We start from the raw sequence: 18,253 nt of genomic DNA on the forward strand, positions 1-18,253 counted from the left end.
TAATCAATGATATAGCAGTAATTTAAACATTGGTTAGCTTGACTCCTATGCTCAGTTACACACATGGACAGATAGATGTTGCCAGAATCGTTACTTTTTAAAGCATATTAAAACTTACTCAAAATTCCAGTTGTATTTGGACCGTTTTCCCACAAGGACAGATTTGGAAGTTCACACAATGTTTCTAAGTTTCCCAAGATAAAATACACCAGATGATAGTATTTATTAATTAAATAAATGCTGAAGTGGCAAACACTTGGCAAGATCATTGTAACTGTGCCAAGCTAAATCCTAGATCTACAATCACAAATGCAAAAAAAAAAAGGTGAAGAGAGTAAGCAAGGGATTGAGAACATATTTGAAGTAATAATGTCTGAAAACTTCCCCAACCTGATGAAGGAAACCAACATACAAGCCCAGGAAGTGCAGAGAGTTCCAACCAGGATAAACCCAAACAGGTCCACACCAAGACACATTATAGTTAAAATGGCAAAGCTTAAAGACAAAGAGAGAATCCTAAAAGCAGCAAGAGAAAGACAGAGGGTTACATACAAGGGAACTCCCATAAGACTATCAAATGATTTTTCTACAGAAACATTGAAGGCCAGGAGGGAGTGGCAGGAGATACTCAAAGTGATGGAAAACAAAGGCCTACAACCTAGATTGCTTTATCCAGCAAGGCTATCATTTAAAGTTGATGGAGAGATAAAGAGCTTTCCAGAAAAAAATAAGCTAAAGGAATTTATTACCACCAAGCCAGCATTGCAAGAAATACTAAAAGGACTTCTGTAAATAGAAGAAAGATCAAAACAAAAAAAACAAAACAAAACAAAAAAATAAAATGCAAAAAAAAAAAGGTGTTTTAATAAAACCAAACTACTTGTATTCCTCTGTCCACGAATATGCTGTGCATATATAGACCTGCAGTCAAAGGTTTTGGATATATATCTATATCTTTCTCAGCCACAAAATCAACAATGACCGCCTCAGTCGTTCAGCATCTTCATTCCATTATACTCATTCTATACATCAATCGTAATAGTATCTGCAATACGTCCTCCAAAGCAGAAAAGAACAAACTGACTAGCAGGATATATGTCTTTGCCTCTGTAAATAATCCTTCCTAATTATCGGATATCTTTAAGATTTAGAATCTATATTCTGTCTGCCTGTATTTGGGAGGATAACTTTCAGATTCAGAACAGTACAGCAGGGTCCTTAAAGGTATGTTTCTAAAGCATTGCCCTCACCAAAACAATGCTGTGTGGTCAAACATGTTTGGACAATGCCACGTACTATATATGCAGAAACTCACAATGACACTAAAGAGTTTGAGAGTCCCAGGCAAGTCTGGCTTGGTAAATAGACATGTATTTCCAAAACATATTTCACTAGAAACCAGGCTTATTTAAAATAATCCCTCTTACAATCTTAAGAATCGTGTTTTAGGAAATGCTATACTGGAGGAAAGATGGTCTAGAATACATATGTACTTCAAGATTGAAAAAGAAAACATGCTTGCTCTCCAACAACCCCACTGTGTCCATCCCTCTTTGCTTCATAGGCATCAGCCCTCACCCAACAAATGTTTCTGTTTTATGATTATTTTAAACCTTAACACTAAGGAAATATGATGAGTAAAATGACCATACTGAATAACAACCATGGACTAATCAAACTTCTGTCCTTGCCTTTGTGTGGAATCTCTCCCCTTCGTAGCCTGGCCCCAATTTAGACCAGAAGCCTCCAGTAGGATGATGGTCTCGGTAATTTTTCTCCTCATCCACCATACTGTGCTATTGTCCTTCCCCTCATTTTACTAGCTAATGTTCTGACTCACCCAAGATTGATGAAATTAAGGGACAGGAGAACTCTCCCTTGTGCTGTAACTCTCCCTTCTGTTATAGCTGATTTTGTTCTCTCGGGGCCTGCACTGTAGGGGTATGTATCTAGAAGTTATGTCTAAGGGTATGAATGGGTATGTATCCCGGAGCCTGGCCAATAGTTAGAGATGATGATGAACTCTCTTGAGAGTTTTCATGGATTCTGCAGAGGTTCCTGCTGGGTCCTTCCTCAGACAGTTCACTGGACCTGGATTCTTTTCTGGGTTATTCTTTGTGACGCCCTTCCTTAGTCCCAAGGCATCTATAGTAATCTGCCTTGGACCTCATATGTTCCTGCTCCGAGATGCCTTCAGTTACCATATTGGACTAGATTTAAAATGACTCCTCATTGGCTCTCTCCTCTGTAGAGTCCAGAGCTGGTCCCCAGAAAACACTCACGTGTCTCATTTCCTGACAAACACTTGGAAAGAGGGCCAATTCCCAAGCATCTGCACACCCATCCTGCCACCCTTGAAGTTGGCTAGCCTAACTTTTCCTTGCCGTCCATATTTCCCAGAGTGAGTCAGATCCCAATACATGGGCCACTCTAAATTTCTCAAGCTGGATTCAGGCATCAACCTCTGGGTCCTCCATCTATAAGAAACACAATTTAGAGCTCTCTGATTAGTCCTCTTGAAGATCCCTCTGTGGGCTTGGACTTACAAGACAGGACTCACCACTGTTTCTCCCCAGGGGGTGTGGAAAACTCACTGCATGACCACAGTTCTCTCCAAAGAAACTTCTTCTCCTATCCCCTCTCTACTCTTATATATCAAAAACCATGGAGCAGGCTCAGGACGTTCTACCTAGGCATAAGTTGGTCCTTTGATAGCTATATTACAGATGCCTCAGTGAAAACTAAGACATGAAGAGACCCATTCTAGCATCCTGTTCCCTACATGCCACATGTATATATGTGTGCGTGTGATATTTCATAGGTACTTTCAATAACAACTTCTACTAGATATGAGTGATATAAAAGTCTCAGCATTCCCTAATTCAATAATAATCTCCAACTCTCACTGATCCCCGCTGGTTTGGGTGGTGGTCATCATCAGACTTCACAACCAAAGCTTATCTTATGAGTTTTCCAAGTCATACATTCCCAGATTAGAATAAATAAAACCTACTTGAAATATAAGGGCTTAAAATAGCCTTCCAACATATTTCTCACATGTTAAATTACTCTCAAATTACTAGCTATTGGTGACATTCCTGATAATGCCCTAAAGTTTTCAACTTTTGTAAGAGCCCAGATGGTCAAAAAGAACTTGACCAAATTTGTGTCATTGCTTTTAGTGGAATGCTTTTAAATTTTCTTTTAATAATTGGCTCAAGAGTTGTATTTAAAGACAGTATTTACTAGTATTTGCAATTGAGAGAATAGATAATTACCAGAATAAAATAGCAAATTCCTAATACTTATAACCTAAATTGAGAAATAAATTAGGGCCCCAAATGAAAAAAGCATATACATGTACTTTTATATATTTTTTAATCACAAAATGAGAAAAGTGACATTAAATCTAGTTACTTCTTTCTGTTCACGTCCATCTGAGAGAACTTTGTAAATTGCCTAACTTAAAAAAAAAAAAATTCCCTAAAAGTTAAGTCAGGTGTCTAATCATCTTTTATCGTGGGCTGTCCAAAAATAAAACATTTTAGATCTATTCACAGTAAAATATAAAACACTTTCAGATTCACTTCCATATAAGATTTTAAAATCTATTTATGCTCAAGGATCTACAATGACTAGATTAGTCAGCAAAAAGCACATTGTAAAACGTCTCCAACTAACAGAACTATAAAAATAAGAATCTGGTTGTCTTAGGCGGGTGTAGGGGGAAATTTTCTTTAACCTAGAGGGAGTTAGGAAAAAAATGAAATCAGGAAAAACATTCCGTTTTTTGAAAGGTAAAAAACCTCCCCTCACCTAGAAGGTGGGGGATGAAATTACATAGTTACTCAGAGTAATTAAAGCTATAAGGATAAAGGTGGGGGGAGAAAAGTAAAATAACCAATTATTTCACTCTCTTCGCTTGGCTTTAATTCAAATCAGAACACATTTCCCCCTGCATTACTCCAAACAATTTACCAGAAAAGGAAAACAATAGAGAAAAAGGTGTGCCTTTAAGTAACCCAGAGCATATATAGCAAAAACTGCAATGTTGTCATTCAGCAATTATGATGCTCTAGTTTACTTTCACAATCGCTCAGAATTCCATATGTTCATGGAGTGACCTTGGATGCAGCAAAAGCTCTTTGAGTAATGCAGTACCGATTTTTCCCAACTGCTTCCCTTTGCCACCTCCCATCTTTCTTCCATAACCCAAAACGGTCTTCCGTAGAATTGTCCCTTGAGTAGTGAACACCCAGGAAAACGTAAGCCTGTGGAAAAGCATATAAAAGAGTACACTATATTCACTTTCTGCAGAATGATGCAGAAAATATTTCTTTCAGGATAGCCATCCAATACCTGAGCACTTTTAATACTCTGGAGCAGGTAATTTAATTTGTTTTTAGGGAGGAGAGACTTAAAAGCAGCACTAACAGAGAAATAATGGTTCAGAAGCTTTCTTAGTTCATGACAGTTTCTCCAGGAGAATTATCTCCAACGTTAGAGCCTTTGGACATAAACCCCTCATACAGAAGCGCCTCAGCGTGCGGAAATCATGTTGCGAATGAGAGTAGTGAGATTCAGAGACATGAAGTGATCTTTCCAAAGCCTTCTAGAAGGAATGAGACTAAACTCCTGTTCTCTAGCCCCTCAGTTGATGGCCCTTTCCACTACTGGCTTTTTCCTTTGCCCTCTTCTTCTGCCCGTTAATCTTCCTGACAAATGCTCAAAACCTCACTTAAAATAGTCCCCAATTCAAAATAATGAGGGCTTGTCAAGGGAAGAAAAAGTTTGAGATTCAGATTCTAATTGACTGCCTCTGATTGCTGGATCACTCAATTCTTCCAGAAACTGATTCCAGTAGTATGTGTTATTTATTTATATTCAACTCTTGTTCAAAATAACTGGATATGTTTTTCAGAAATACATAAAATGCAAACAGCTAAAAATAAATATATTGGAGAAATTATCGCAAAGGGGGCTGGGGAAGAAGAGGAAAATGTGCCCAGGGGCAGCCAGATGGCTCAGTTTAGAGCCCAGCTCTCAACAACAAGGTTGCCGGTTCAATTCCCGCATGGGATGGTGGGCTGTATCCCCTGCAAGTAAGATTGAAAATGGCGACTGGACTTGGAGCTGAGCTGCGCCCTCTACAACTGGATTGAAGGACAACGACTTGGAGCTGATGGGCCCTGGAGAAACACACTGTTCCCCAACATTCCCCAATTAAAAAAAAAAAAAAAATGCCCATGTCAGGATCTCATGAAAAGGGCAATGAAGTATCAATATTCCAAAGGGAATCTCCTGGAGAAACTGTCATGAACTAAGAAAGCAATTTATATAACTGGCGGCTTAACAGCAAATATAAGCAATGTAATAATAGTGACTCATCAGAAATATGCTGTGGATTGAAATGAAATTTTAACAAGTGTTTGTGGGGAGGGATGAGGCATGAAATTTCCTTTATAATGTCTTAACATGTGGGGTTTGGATTTGTGAAGCAAGTCATTCCTATCCTTACAAGGCTTGGGAATGAAAAGAGAAAAACATGGGGAGAGGTAAAAGAAGAGAGGTGCACAACAGGGCGAGGCAGGTGAACCACGAGAGGTTGATGTCAATCTATGTACCATTTGTTAAAAAACTGAAAATAATTTATTACATAATTGGAGACTCAAATTTACACATCACCTGGACTCAATTACACTTTTGTTATGTTATAATGCAATATAGTGTAAATCTATTGGCTCAGAATTTAAAAATAAGAGCCCAATTATCTGTATAAGGCAATCACAAATTGAACTTGTGTTTCTCTAACAGGGTTAACAACTCATGATTCCAGCTTAAAATTCAGGAAAATCAATTTTCTGGGCTTAAAAACAATTGTGCAATTGAAAAAACAATTTTATCACCCTGGTTTAGTGAACTCAGTCAAAAGGCAGGGGGTAGTGGGGTGCAGCGTTTGAGGCAGGGTAGAAACCTAAAGCAAGACAAACACAGAATATTTAATGTGCTCAAAACTCCCAACTACGTGCCTGATTAATTGGAATGGGCGCACCTGCTGTTCTGTGAAGGAGTAAAGGCAAATACTCCTACTGCTTTTCTTGTCCAGGAAAACCCCCCGACAGCTAAAGAAGTGAGATGAAATGCTAAGTAAGGGGACAGATACTAACAGCTTACCAAAAGTAGGCTTTCCTGAGTGAGGTCACATCTGCACTTAGCCATAGACCCCTTCTCAGGCACCGTGTGTGGACGGTCTCTTCAACTGGAAACCTCTTTGATGAGGAAACACTCATTGAAGAGAAGGCATATGGAGAGATAAAGCTGTGGCAACAGACGAGGAGGTATAAACTGGCACCATCTTTGTGAAGGACAGTTCAGCACTGCGTCTGCATATGTGTGTGTAGTATACATACCCACACACATGTACACATATACACTGTACAACGTTTTCAACAATGACATTCCATTTTCATAAAACGCTGCTTAAGAAATCATTGAATAAGGGTGCAAAGATAGACATACTAGGTTCTTCATTGAAGTAATGTTTCTGAGACCCAAAGTTGGAAGCCAACTAACTGTCTATCAAAGGGGATGATTTATTCAAAGTCAAAGATGCAACTGTAGCTTCCCCTTTCTAGAGAATCTGAATATTTATTTAGCTAATGTTGACATAAATCAGACTTTAGAATCAGGTGTGAGATATAGAGAGAAACCGAGCAAAAAGCAGCAAATCTAACAGAAGACACCAATTAACTTTTCCAGATGTATCTTAGAGATACTTTCAATAATGGAAAACACTTCATACACCAAGTAAACTATATTTCACCTATACAAAATAATGCTATGCTAGAATTATAGGTGATGATTTAAAATTCTATGGACATGACACACTGTAAGATAAAATAATAAAGAAGTACTACTGCATGTATCAGTTGGATGGGTGTGTGCGTGTGCACGTGCGCGCGCATGTGCATGGGTGAAAGTCTGAGAGAAAATACTGCCACACATTAATCCAGGTTATTGCCATGTGGCAGGATAAGTGATACTAACTTTAACAAAACATTTGTTTCTGTGGTGTTGGGTTTTTGAATTTTAATTTTATAAAATACGCAGGTATTCCTTTTGTAATCTGAAAAAAAAAAAGACAGCAATTTCTATTTTGGATCCTTTTTAACGTAGGGAGAACAGGAGGGAGAGCAGCGATATATGGAAAAGCAGTAGCCCATCAGGGCCCAAGAAGCTTTCACGGCACAAAGCATTAGCACCTGTCACGAAATGGTTTCAGTTCTTAAAGGAAATTGCACTAACCCGTACATTTTATCGAAGAGAAACAAATGCAGCAAAACCAATCATTTGTTTGCCTACCTTTATGTTCTGTGGATCAAAAAACTCAGTCCATACTATGCTTCTGAGAGCCAATAATGTGCCTTTCAGACCTAAAATACAGCTAGAAACCTTGGGAACTGTGCCTTCAACACTGGGCTTGTTGGCACTTCTGTTTTCTCATCTTCCAAATAAACATGGTAAACGGTTACTTCACAAAGCCAGTGTTCTCTTTATAAAGCACCGAAATTGCCAAAGAGTCTACTATTAGAACACATGCTTCTCACTGAGTCATTTCTGGATCTTAGTCTCATCTGGTCTATGCCAGGGGACGATGCTTACAAAGTCAAAGCAAAAGGCCTAGAAAGACCTTGGACATCATCCAAATCAATGCCCTGGTTGTTCACTAAGAGAAAACCAAATGAGCCAACCAGGACTAAAACGGAGGGTCTCTCTCTCAGTCCTGTGTCTCTAATTCCATTCATAGTCAAAGATACAACTGTAGTTTCTCCTTTCTAGACAATCTGAATATTTCCTTAGCTAATGTGGACATAAATCAGACTTTGGAATCAGGTATGAGACAGAGAGAGAAACAGAGAGCAAAAGGCAGCCAGTCTAACATAAGACACCAGATGCATCTAAGAGACACTTTCAATAATGGAAAATACTTAATACTCCAACTTATGCAGTCCACTCTTGATTCTATAATAGAAAAGTTACAAAGTTCAGGGGAGAAAAAGCCATGTGAGTTATTTGGTGACATTTTTTAAAGGTTTACTGTCAGAAGCATATAATTTAAAGTATTTTTTCTTTCTTCCATCAAAATCAAGCATATCCACTAAAAAACACCTGGAAAATACAATAAAATATTAATAAGCAGAAAAAGAAAACATTTCATACAGTTCAACCAACAAAAGGCAACCATAGGTAAACATTTTAGTAGAGGTCCTTCCAGCTATTTTTCTTTTTGAATGATTAACACCTTGATCCATACACCATTTCTAGATTTTCTTTTCACCTAAATTACACTTTTGCAGTGTAACAGTTCATTAAAAATATTGATAAACATCATTTTAATGTATGAACAGTATTTCACGGTATGGAGGTACCAAATTTTTAACTTTTTTCTTCATGCATGTCATTTAGGATTTTTCTGTTATACCAATGCTATAATGAACATTTTAAGAAATAAACCATTCTCTTATTTTCTTCACTTCAATTCCTAAAATGGTAAATCTCTAGGTTTAGTATTATAAACATTTTAAAGTACCTGGAAGTTTGTTCCAATTTTGTTGTTCCTACCAAAAGTATATAAAACTACCCATCTTGTACAGCTTTTTCAGTAATTATCATGTTTTAAAATCTTTGTTAATTTTATAAGTGACATAGATACCGATTTTAACTTTAATCTTTCAGTTGCTGAACAGTATATATTAATTAGACACTGTGTTTCTCCTTGGGCACATCTACTCTTGAGGTCTTTGCCCATTTACCTACTAAGGAAGAAGGGAAACATTTTGATCAAGACATCCAATCATGCTTTTGTCAATAAATAAAATTAAAATGGAACTTTGCAACAAGTTAAGAAGTTTGCCAAATTCATCACAGCTTAAGAAAACAAAAACTCCTGGCATGATCAGTAAAGGGATGTAGACAAAAAAGCAGAACACACTTTTTTCCTGAGTATTTGTTGTATGGGCTCCATTTCGTACTATGTCTGTGTCACTTTTTGTGACTGCTGATTGCAAGGGTCAGGTGAACAAACTGCTGACATTAAATGAAGACCTACCTGGTATTTCTCCACCACGTAGCACATGAAAATCACAACCTTCTATATAAAAAGAATGTGTTCTGGTTCACATGGGTGGACTGAGCAAACCCTTTTACCTCCTTTCCCACCCAAAGGACTTTCTAAATGATACCAAACGAGCACAAAGCTGTAAGCCCACAATCACAAAGAGAATGGGAAGCCGTTAGAAGATGAGTGATTTCAATACAAGTCTGGTGACTTATGAACCAGAGCAAAGGAAACCACAGCCTAAAAGAAGGTTTCAGCAAAGGAGAGTACAAACCTGCCTGTCAGTACCCCAGAAAGACTCAGGTCTCAGAAGGAGCAGGTACAACAGAGGGTGGAAGCGGTGTGCAGGGCAGAAAAGAGGGGCATGAATTACAGGTCTGTCTATGTAATTGACTGTCCTCCCTTGTGGCGCTCCCTGTGGACTGGCTTAGCACTAGGTTTAAGGCAATAATAAAAAGGCGTCTGGAGGTGGTGGGGATGCAGGGCAGTTATCATGAGTGCTGAAACCTTACTCTGGCAAGTTGAAATCCACCTCCCCCATTCCCAAGCACTCAGTCTAAATTCCAACCCTTCAGCAGGCCATTTACAAGCCTCATCCACTTGTTGAAGGGCTGCCAAACAGCCCCTCTATTGCCTGTTTCCTTTACACACAATCACAGATCATCAGGAATCTAATATGCCAAGAAAGGCCACCACAAAAAAGAAACCAAACAACAGAAAACATGACACTGAGGAAAACAAGACGATGTAAGGAACAGATACAAACCTTAAAAAAAAAATCTATTTAATATCCTCAAGGGTGATTTGATAACTGCAAAACAAAAGGAATTATATTTAAAAGGAACAATCAGATAGCAAGAACTCTCTCTTTGGAATTATATGATTGCTTAAAGAAAAAATTCAATAGAAAGCTTGATGGCAAAGTTGGTGAAATCTCCCTGACTATTTACTAAATACACAATATGTGTAAAAAAATGAGAAAAATAGATGATTGATCCAGGAAGACTAAGTGTGGACAATAGGAGTTTCAGAATGAGAAACAAGAAACTGGAGAGGTAGAAATTATCAAAGAAGTTACGTTAGAAAATTTCTCAGACATAAAAAGAGACATGAATCTTTAAGTATAGAAATCTACTCAGTTCCAAGAAGAATGAACTGTGAGGTGTCAGAATGCCAAGGATAAAGAGAAATTCCTAAAAGCCTACTAAAAAAGACCAAAAAAAGGGGGACTAACCTATAAAAAACTAAGGATCAAAGCAACATCAAATTTATCAGCAGTGATATTGGATGCGAAACGACAGTAGTGAAAATGATTTTCTTTTTTTTTTCTTTTTTTTTTTTTGAAATTAAAATTGATTGGGGTGACAACTGTTAGTAAAGTTACATAGATTTCAGGTGTACAATTCTGTAATACATCATCTGTGTATCCCATTGTGTGTTCACTTCCCCCGAGTCAGTTCTCTTTCTATCACCATATACTTGATTCCCTTTACTTTCATCTACCACCTCCCTCCCCCCTTACCCTCTGATAACCACTAAACTATTGTCTGTGTCTTACGAGTTTTTGTTTCTTCATTTTTTTAAATACATTTTTGTTGTTGTTGTTGGAGAATATTGGGGAACAGTGTGTTTCTCCAGGGTCCATCAGCTCCAAGTCGTTGTCCTTCGGTCTAGTTGTAGAGGGTGCAGCTCAGTTCCAAGTTCAGTCACTGTTTTCAATCTTAGTTGCAGTGCAACCATCCTATGCGGGACTCGAACCGGCAACCTTGTTAAGAGCTCACACTCTAACCAATAGAGCCATCCAGCTGCCTCTCTTCATTTGTTTGTCTTGCTCTTTTGTGGTTTTCAGTTTTATATACCACATATCAGTGAAATCATATGGTTCTTGACTTTTTCTGTCTGACTTATTTTGCTTAGCATAATAATCTCAAGATCCATCCATGTTGTCGCAATGGCACTATTTTATCTTTTCTTATGGCAGAATAGTATTCCATTGTGTATATATACCACATCTTCTTTATCCAATTATCTATGGAAGGACACTTTGGTTTTTCCCATCTCTTGGTCACCGTAAACAAAGCTGCAATGAACATCGGAGCACATACATCTTTACTGACAAATGTTTTCTGATCTTTCAGGTAGGTAGCCAGGAGAGGGATTCCTAGGTCAAATGGTAATTCTAGTCTTAATTTTTGAAAATGGTTTTCAATACAAAGTCTATTCCCAAACTATCAATCGTGTTTGAGGGCAATCTGAAAAATTACAAAGTTGCAAAGACTAGGATTTTACTTCCCATTCACCCTTTCTTAGAAAGTTACTAGCTAAATTCGAAAGCAAGTCAGAAAGAAAAATCCCATTTGGCCCAGCAAACAGTGAATCCAGCTCTGGAGAACAATGGAGAAATCTCAGGCTACTCCTATCTAGCAGGTCTAGAGAACAACCTGCCTAAATGAGAGCAAAATGGGGGTCTACAAGAAAGAGGGCGAACCAATAGAACAGAGTGCAATTATGAGCTTTGAAAAACTTAAAGACATGATTGAGGCACACTTTCAGGAAAGGCAAGAGGACATCAGAAATTCCAGTAAAAAAAAAACAAAAATAACACCAAAATAACTGTATGAGACTTGAAATCTATATCACACACTAAAAGATGGAAATGATTCTGACAAAATGACAAAGGGAGAAATTCCATTTGAACCTGACTCCAGGCACAATCTCCTTTGTGTATCACAGGAGTTGTGACACTGTAACCATAGAAACCACTTGGGTCTGCAGTAAATAATTTAGTAAAGTCCTAATTATGCAAATCCTTTTCATTATTTTCAACTTTGTAAAAAATCACAAAGAAAGACCACTCTGGTGATAGAGCAAATGTAAATTAAACTTGACAATGAAAAAATAATGCTATAGCTGACTGAAAATGAAAAGTGGAAGCGGGAGAAGAGTAAAGAAAAGGGCCTGAGCGCTCATTATCTCATTGACAGTGAGGAGGGAAGAGACACTGACTAGGTAAGTGGATCAATAAAGGGGAGGTTTAAATGCGATTTAGAAGTGGCAAGACCAATAGAAGGTGAGAATAACGCTGTGTGATAGTGAAGAATGTGAAAAGGTGAGTAAGCTAAATCCTTCTCTTCCTTAGAAGAAAATCAGTAGCTAATGTATAAAGTGGATACAATATTAACTAGCAATATGCAGAGAAAAGCAGGAATGGGTTGCAGAGGCTGCATTTAGGGAGTGCAACTAGAAGGGGAAGAGTGGAGTTGGGAACTGTTACTTTTCATTAAGGTTTTCTAAACTATTTGCTTTGTAAACCATGGGCAGGTTATTGCTTTCATAAAAACAAAACGAAAAAGAACGTTATGAAAAGAGAGCAAGTACATTGTGACAAGCTCTTTCACTAAAAACAATAAATAATTGAGCCTGGATGAAATGTTATCTTCTGAGTCTCTGGACAACTCTGGAGGAAGAGTGATTTTCATATAACTGGATTTATTCATAATAAGGAGGGAGCAAATGCAGTGTACGGAAATGAAACACATCATTTTTGTCCCAACAGAACAATTAAGCTTTCATTAGGATTTAATGACAGGATGACATTCTGGGGTTTGGAGGGTAAGCACATCCCCTCCATTATCAAATCAAAGATGATCCCTTATCAAGATGGACTCTTTTCTTTATCCTGGATTCTCCCTGCACACAGTCCCCCTGCAAGCCCCTTCATGACCCTTGATAAAGATGGAAATTGAACAAAACATTACTTAGTACTAATTGCACGTTCTCTCATTTCCTCTAGATTGCTGCCACCTAGCCGTTTCATATTAATATCCCCAAAAATGGACAGCAAGTGCACATTCGAGTCCCTAGTGAGGTGCATTTCCCAGAATGCATTGTTGAATGGGTCTGTTGTTGGAAGGTTGGCAAGACACTAGTGATTCGGGGTGTGGGCTACCATGCCCATCTGCGATGCAGGCCTGGCATCCATGTTATTTAAAACAGCCTGGGTAAATGTGTGACTGCACCCTGTGTTCACAGAGAAGCTTGGTTCTGAGTTCAATTACAATCCCTAGCACTTTAAATGACAGCCACTGAGCTATAATCTAAAATAAATTGCTTTTCTCAAGTAAGCTTTTACACTGCAACTTAGCAGCGCTGCTGACGTTATCTCATGTGAAATTCAAGCAGGGTACAAAAGCTGGACCTCTAAACCCGTTGTCACCTCGAAGAGCCTCCTTCTACACTTCTGAGGCTCTCTGTTGACCCAGAATTCCAATCCTGGAACTAGATTTATGTTTCCTTTTTTTATGCAAGTCATCATTTGTTTCATTTTTCTATGCAAGCCTCACACATTGCCTGAGCTCTTTTTAAAAAAAAGCTTTATTGCTGGGTGCCAGATTTGTTCTCCCTGTTCTCACAGCTAAAACGCTTATCTGCCACCCTGGGCCAAAACAAGTGTGAAGACTTGGGCACCCATATGAATCCAGTTACCCCTGCAGCTCTCTGTTCAAATTTACCTCCTTCACCTCTCTCCAATGGAAAAGGAAGGAAACGTGGCCAGTGCTCAAAAACTGAAGTGGAAATTCTGCCTTTCTCCACCCCTTGCTTCTCCATGAGTTTTCCCCAAACGTCCCATGGGCTCAAGCTGACAGCTGTCTCCTCTGAGACCAATGCCTGGGCAGAAGCACAGCTGCCTCGGCATTTCTCCGATAGAGATGGCTTCTGATCCCTTGGATGCCTTTCCACAACGGCAATTAGAAAGGTTCCCAATGTTCACTACATTCTTTCAGATTTAACAAGGCAACACAATTAACGCCGCTGTTTTTCTGCCAGACAACAAAAGAAAATTGCCCTTCCAAGAGATTTTTAACATTTACAAAAATAATCCATTAATACTTTCTCCCTTTCAGATGTTTTCCTTTCTACTGAGATTGAAAGGGATTGGTTTGGGGTGTGCTATACAGGATGTGCTCACCATCAAAAAGAACAACCAGAACAAAAAATCAAAATGAACAATTTAGACCAAATCAGATTCAAACTTAGAGCCCCTGCAGAGGCAAGGAAATTCTATTTCTTTCTGTCACAGGCGTGCAGTCATGCCAAGAGGGAAGATAGAATGTTCCTCTTGAATCATGGGAAGAGACCAAGTGTACAGGTTCTCAACCAGGATCCTTAGGGGGACTAGGACATGAGGAGGAGGGTAATGTTTCTTCAATGCCCCAGTAATTGCGGGGAATACTGACACTGGGAGGACATTCTAAATGTTGCTGAAAGTTTTGCCATGTGTTATCTATACAAAGCAAAGAATTGTCCTGTCCAGAATGTCAACAGATCTCCTTTAGGAATGCTGATCTCAGTTGGGAGAAAGTCAATGCTGACATAAAGTGAAATCAGCTCATTGCCCTAGGTTCTTCATTTTCTTACTTTGCAAACCCTGGACAGCCTGGAGATGGTGACTGAAGGAATCATCTAGTCGTTTAAAGAAGGTAAGTCAGTCCTTGAGTCAACAAGTGTGTATAAGTTCTTCCTATGTACAGTACAATCAATAATACACACATATCAGATCATAATCTCCCATTTAAGAAAGGTAAAAATGCCATTTTCTCTGTAAAAACCTTTCTAATGCCCTCTACTATAAGCAATCTGTAGGTAAAGAGAGAGGACAGCCTAATAGTTTGAACTGTGGACACCGCAACCAAAAGTTTTTGGGTTCTAACCCAGGTTTTTCCACTTACTAGGCTTGTGACCTTGGACCGGTTGCTTAATCTCTCTGCATCCGGATTTCCTCATTGGAAAATGGGGAAAATATTGCTGCCAACCTGATCAGGTTGTTTTGAGTATTAAACAGAGGTATTGATATATCATTAGAACAGTGCAGGGCATATAGCAACTGCTCAAAAAGTGATATATATGTCAAACATCTGATATGTAATTATTTAAAGTGCTTTATACATATATACATATATGTGTGTGTGTGTGTGTGTATAATTGTAATTGAAATCACTTTTGAGATAATTGTAGATTCTCATGCAATCATCAGAAACAATAGAGAGATGCCATGTATACTTTATCCAGTCTCCCCTAGCGGTGACACTTTACAAAACCATAGTATAATAGCATAAACAGGATATTGACATTGATACAATACACCAATCTTATTCAGATTGCCCCCAAATCCCAGTTATACGTGTATTCATTTCAGTGTGTGTGTGTGTGTGTGTGTGTGTGTGTGTATTAAATTCTATATGATTTTATAAGCTGTGTAGGTTTGTGTATCCACCACCACAGTCAAGATATTTAGCAGTTCCATCACCACAAGGATTCATCCCATTGTGTCTTTGTTACCACACCGCTGCATATCTGGAATCAAGTTACATAATTCTTTTTACACATTGTTGGATTCAATGTGCTAATATTTTGTTGAGTATTTCTGTGTCAGATTTCACAAGAAATATTGGACTGTAATTTCCTTCTTTCTTTCCTTTCTTCTTTCCTTCCTTCCCTCCCTCCCTCTCTTCTTTTCTTCCTTCTTTCCTTACTGCCTGCCTGCCTGCCTTCCTTTCCATGCTCTTTGTCTTGTTTTGGTATCAGGATAATACTAGCCTCATAAAATGAGTGAGAAGTGTCCCTGCCTCTTCTATTTTCTGGAAAAGATTATGTAAAGTTGGTGTTAATTCTTCCTTAAACACTTAGTAGACTTCTCCAGTGCAACCATGTGGCCCTGGAGAATTTGTTTCCGGGAGACTTTTAAGTACCAATTCAATTTTTTTAATGGCTATAGGGCTACACAGGCTGTCCGTTTCATCCTGGCTGAATTTAGGTAGTTTATGGTTTTTGAAAACTTGGTCGGTTTTCTCTAAGTAATTGAATAGTATATGAACATGAAATTCTTCATAATACAAGCATATCCTTATCTTTTAATGACTGTAGAATCTGTATTTATATCCCACATTTCATTCTGGATATAGACAATTTTGTTATTGTCAGGCTTGCTAGTCATTTATCAATCTTATCAATTTTTTTTTAGAATAACCAGATTTTTGTTTCACTGACTTTATCATTTTTCTATTTTTAGTTTCATTGATTTCTGCTTTTGCCTTTATTATTTCTCTTATCTGAATGTTTTTCATGTATTTTTCTTTCCTTTTTCTATTTGCTTGAGATAGGAAATTAGGTTATTAATTTGAGACCTTTCCTCATTTCTAATATAAGATTTTTTTAGTGGTATAAATTTCCTTCTCAGCACTGCTTTCACAGCAGCCTATATATTTTGATATACTGTGTTTGTTTTGTTTTTCATTCAATTCTATGTATTATTAAATTTCCTTTAAGACTTTCTCTTTGACCTTTGGATAATACAGAAGTATATGTTGCTTAATTTTTACATTTAGAGCTTTTTCTGTTGTCTTTTTATACCTGATTTCTAGTTAGATTTTATGATAATCAGAGAACATATCCTAAATGATTTCAACTTTTAAAGCTTTGTTAAGAGGCTTTTGTAGCCCACAATATGATCTATTTTGGTGAATGTTACATGAGTGCTTGGAGAAAATGTGCATTCTGCTATTGTTGGATGAAGAGTTCTATATATGTCAACTGTTGGCTAACTGTGATGCTCGGATCGCTTATATTCCTGCTGATTTTCTGCACAGTCGTTCTATCTATTGTGGAAGGGGGCACTGGAGTCTCCAACTATAATTGTCAATTTCTCTATTTCTCCTTCAGTTAGTTTTTGTTTTATGTACTTTAGGACTCTATTGTTTGGTGTGTACATATTTAGGGTCATTAAGTGTTTTTGGTGGGTGGATGCTTTTTTTCATTATATATGTCTCTTTGACTCTAGATATTTTCTTTGCTCTGAAATCTACTTTTATCACCTATTAATATAGCCACTCCATCATTTTAAAAAACTAGTATTTGTTTGGTGTATCTTTTTTCCATCATTTTACTTTCAACATACCTAATAAATTACTTCGAAGTGAGTTTCTCATAGTAGCATACAGTCGTATTGTGTACTTTTATCCACTCTATCAATTTCTATCTTTGGACAGGTAATTTAGATGATTAGCATTTAAAATCATTACTGATATATTAGCACTTCAGTTTACCATCGTAATTCCTTGTTTTCTATTTCTTTCCTCTGGTTCTCATTCTTCTGTTTCTCCTTTCCTGCCTTAGTGTGGATTACCTGAACACCATTTACGGTTCCATCTTGATTTACAGCGGTTTGGATTCACTTCTTATAGTTTTTACAGTGGTTGCTCTGGATGTTACAATCTAATATGTGACTTAGTACAATTTATATTATCAACATTTTACTACTTTGAGTGAAGTGTGGAGACTTCACTTCCATTTAAGTCCCTTTACCTTTTCTATTTTTAAGTATCATTGACATGAGTATCAGATGATGTTATAATTTTTGTTTCAATCCTCAAATATGATTTATAAAACTCCTGATGAATAGTTTACTGTACGTATCCATAAATCTCTCTCCATTGTTCCTTCTTCCTTCCACATTCTCCAATATTTCATTTTTTCACCTTTTCCTTCCTGTTTGAAGAACTTCCTTTGCCAATCTTTAAGAGTAGGTCTGCTAACAACTTCTTTTAGTTTTCCTTCATCCAAGATTGTTTTTATTTCCCTTTCATTCCAAAAAGATAGTTTTGCCAGATACGGAATTCACAGTTGACACTTCTTTCAGTACTTGAAAAATATTGTGGCACTTCTTTCTGGTCTCCATTGTATAAGGTGAGAAATCTGCTGTCATTTGAATTGGTTTTCCTCTATAAGTAACCTGTTATTTCTCTCTGACTGCTTTCAAGAATTTTTCCTCTTATGATTTCATTTTGTAAAGTTTAATTATGATATATCTTGGCATGGATTTCTTTGGGTTTACCACCTGGGGGACTCATTCAGCTTCGTGGATCTATAGGTTTGTGTATTTCACCAAATTTGGGGAATTTTTCAGCTACTATTTCTCCAAATACTCTTTCAGCACTATTATCGGTCTCCTCTTCTTCTGGGACTCCAATGTTATAAATGTTGGATCTTTTGTGATTGTCCAGATGTCCCTAAAGTGCTGTTAAATTTTTCAGTCTATTTTGTCTCTATTGTTCACACTGGGTAGATTCTATTGTTCTT

At 37.6% G+C, this 18,253-nt stretch overlaps 1 protein-coding gene across 6 annotated transcripts in view; it reads right to left on the minus strand.

The window, feature by feature from the left end:
• The window catches only part of FHIT (fragile histidine triad diadenosine triphosphatase), a 1,395,299-nt gene that overhangs the window by 896,372 nt on the left and 480,674 nt on the right, over window positions 1–18,253 (minus strand). Inside the window, exon 1 of one of the 6 annotated variants that reach the window (XM_033131619.1) lies at window positions 7,363–7,477. The exons of the other annotated variants lie outside the window; for them this stretch is intronic. The gene's annotated coding sequence lies outside the window, so the exon portion shown is untranslated. Of the gene's footprint in view, window positions 1–7,362; window positions 7,478–18,253 lie in introns of those variants that run through there. 6 annotated transcript variants of the gene reach the window in all.

This window comes from Rhinolophus ferrumequinum, chromosome 17, assembly GCF_004115265.2.
Source record: "Rhinolophus ferrumequinum isolate MPI-CBG mRhiFer1 chromosome 17, mRhiFer1_v1.p, whole genome shotgun sequence".
NCBI classification, from domain to species: Eukaryota; Metazoa; Chordata; class Mammalia; order Chiroptera; family Rhinolophidae; genus Rhinolophus; species Rhinolophus ferrumequinum.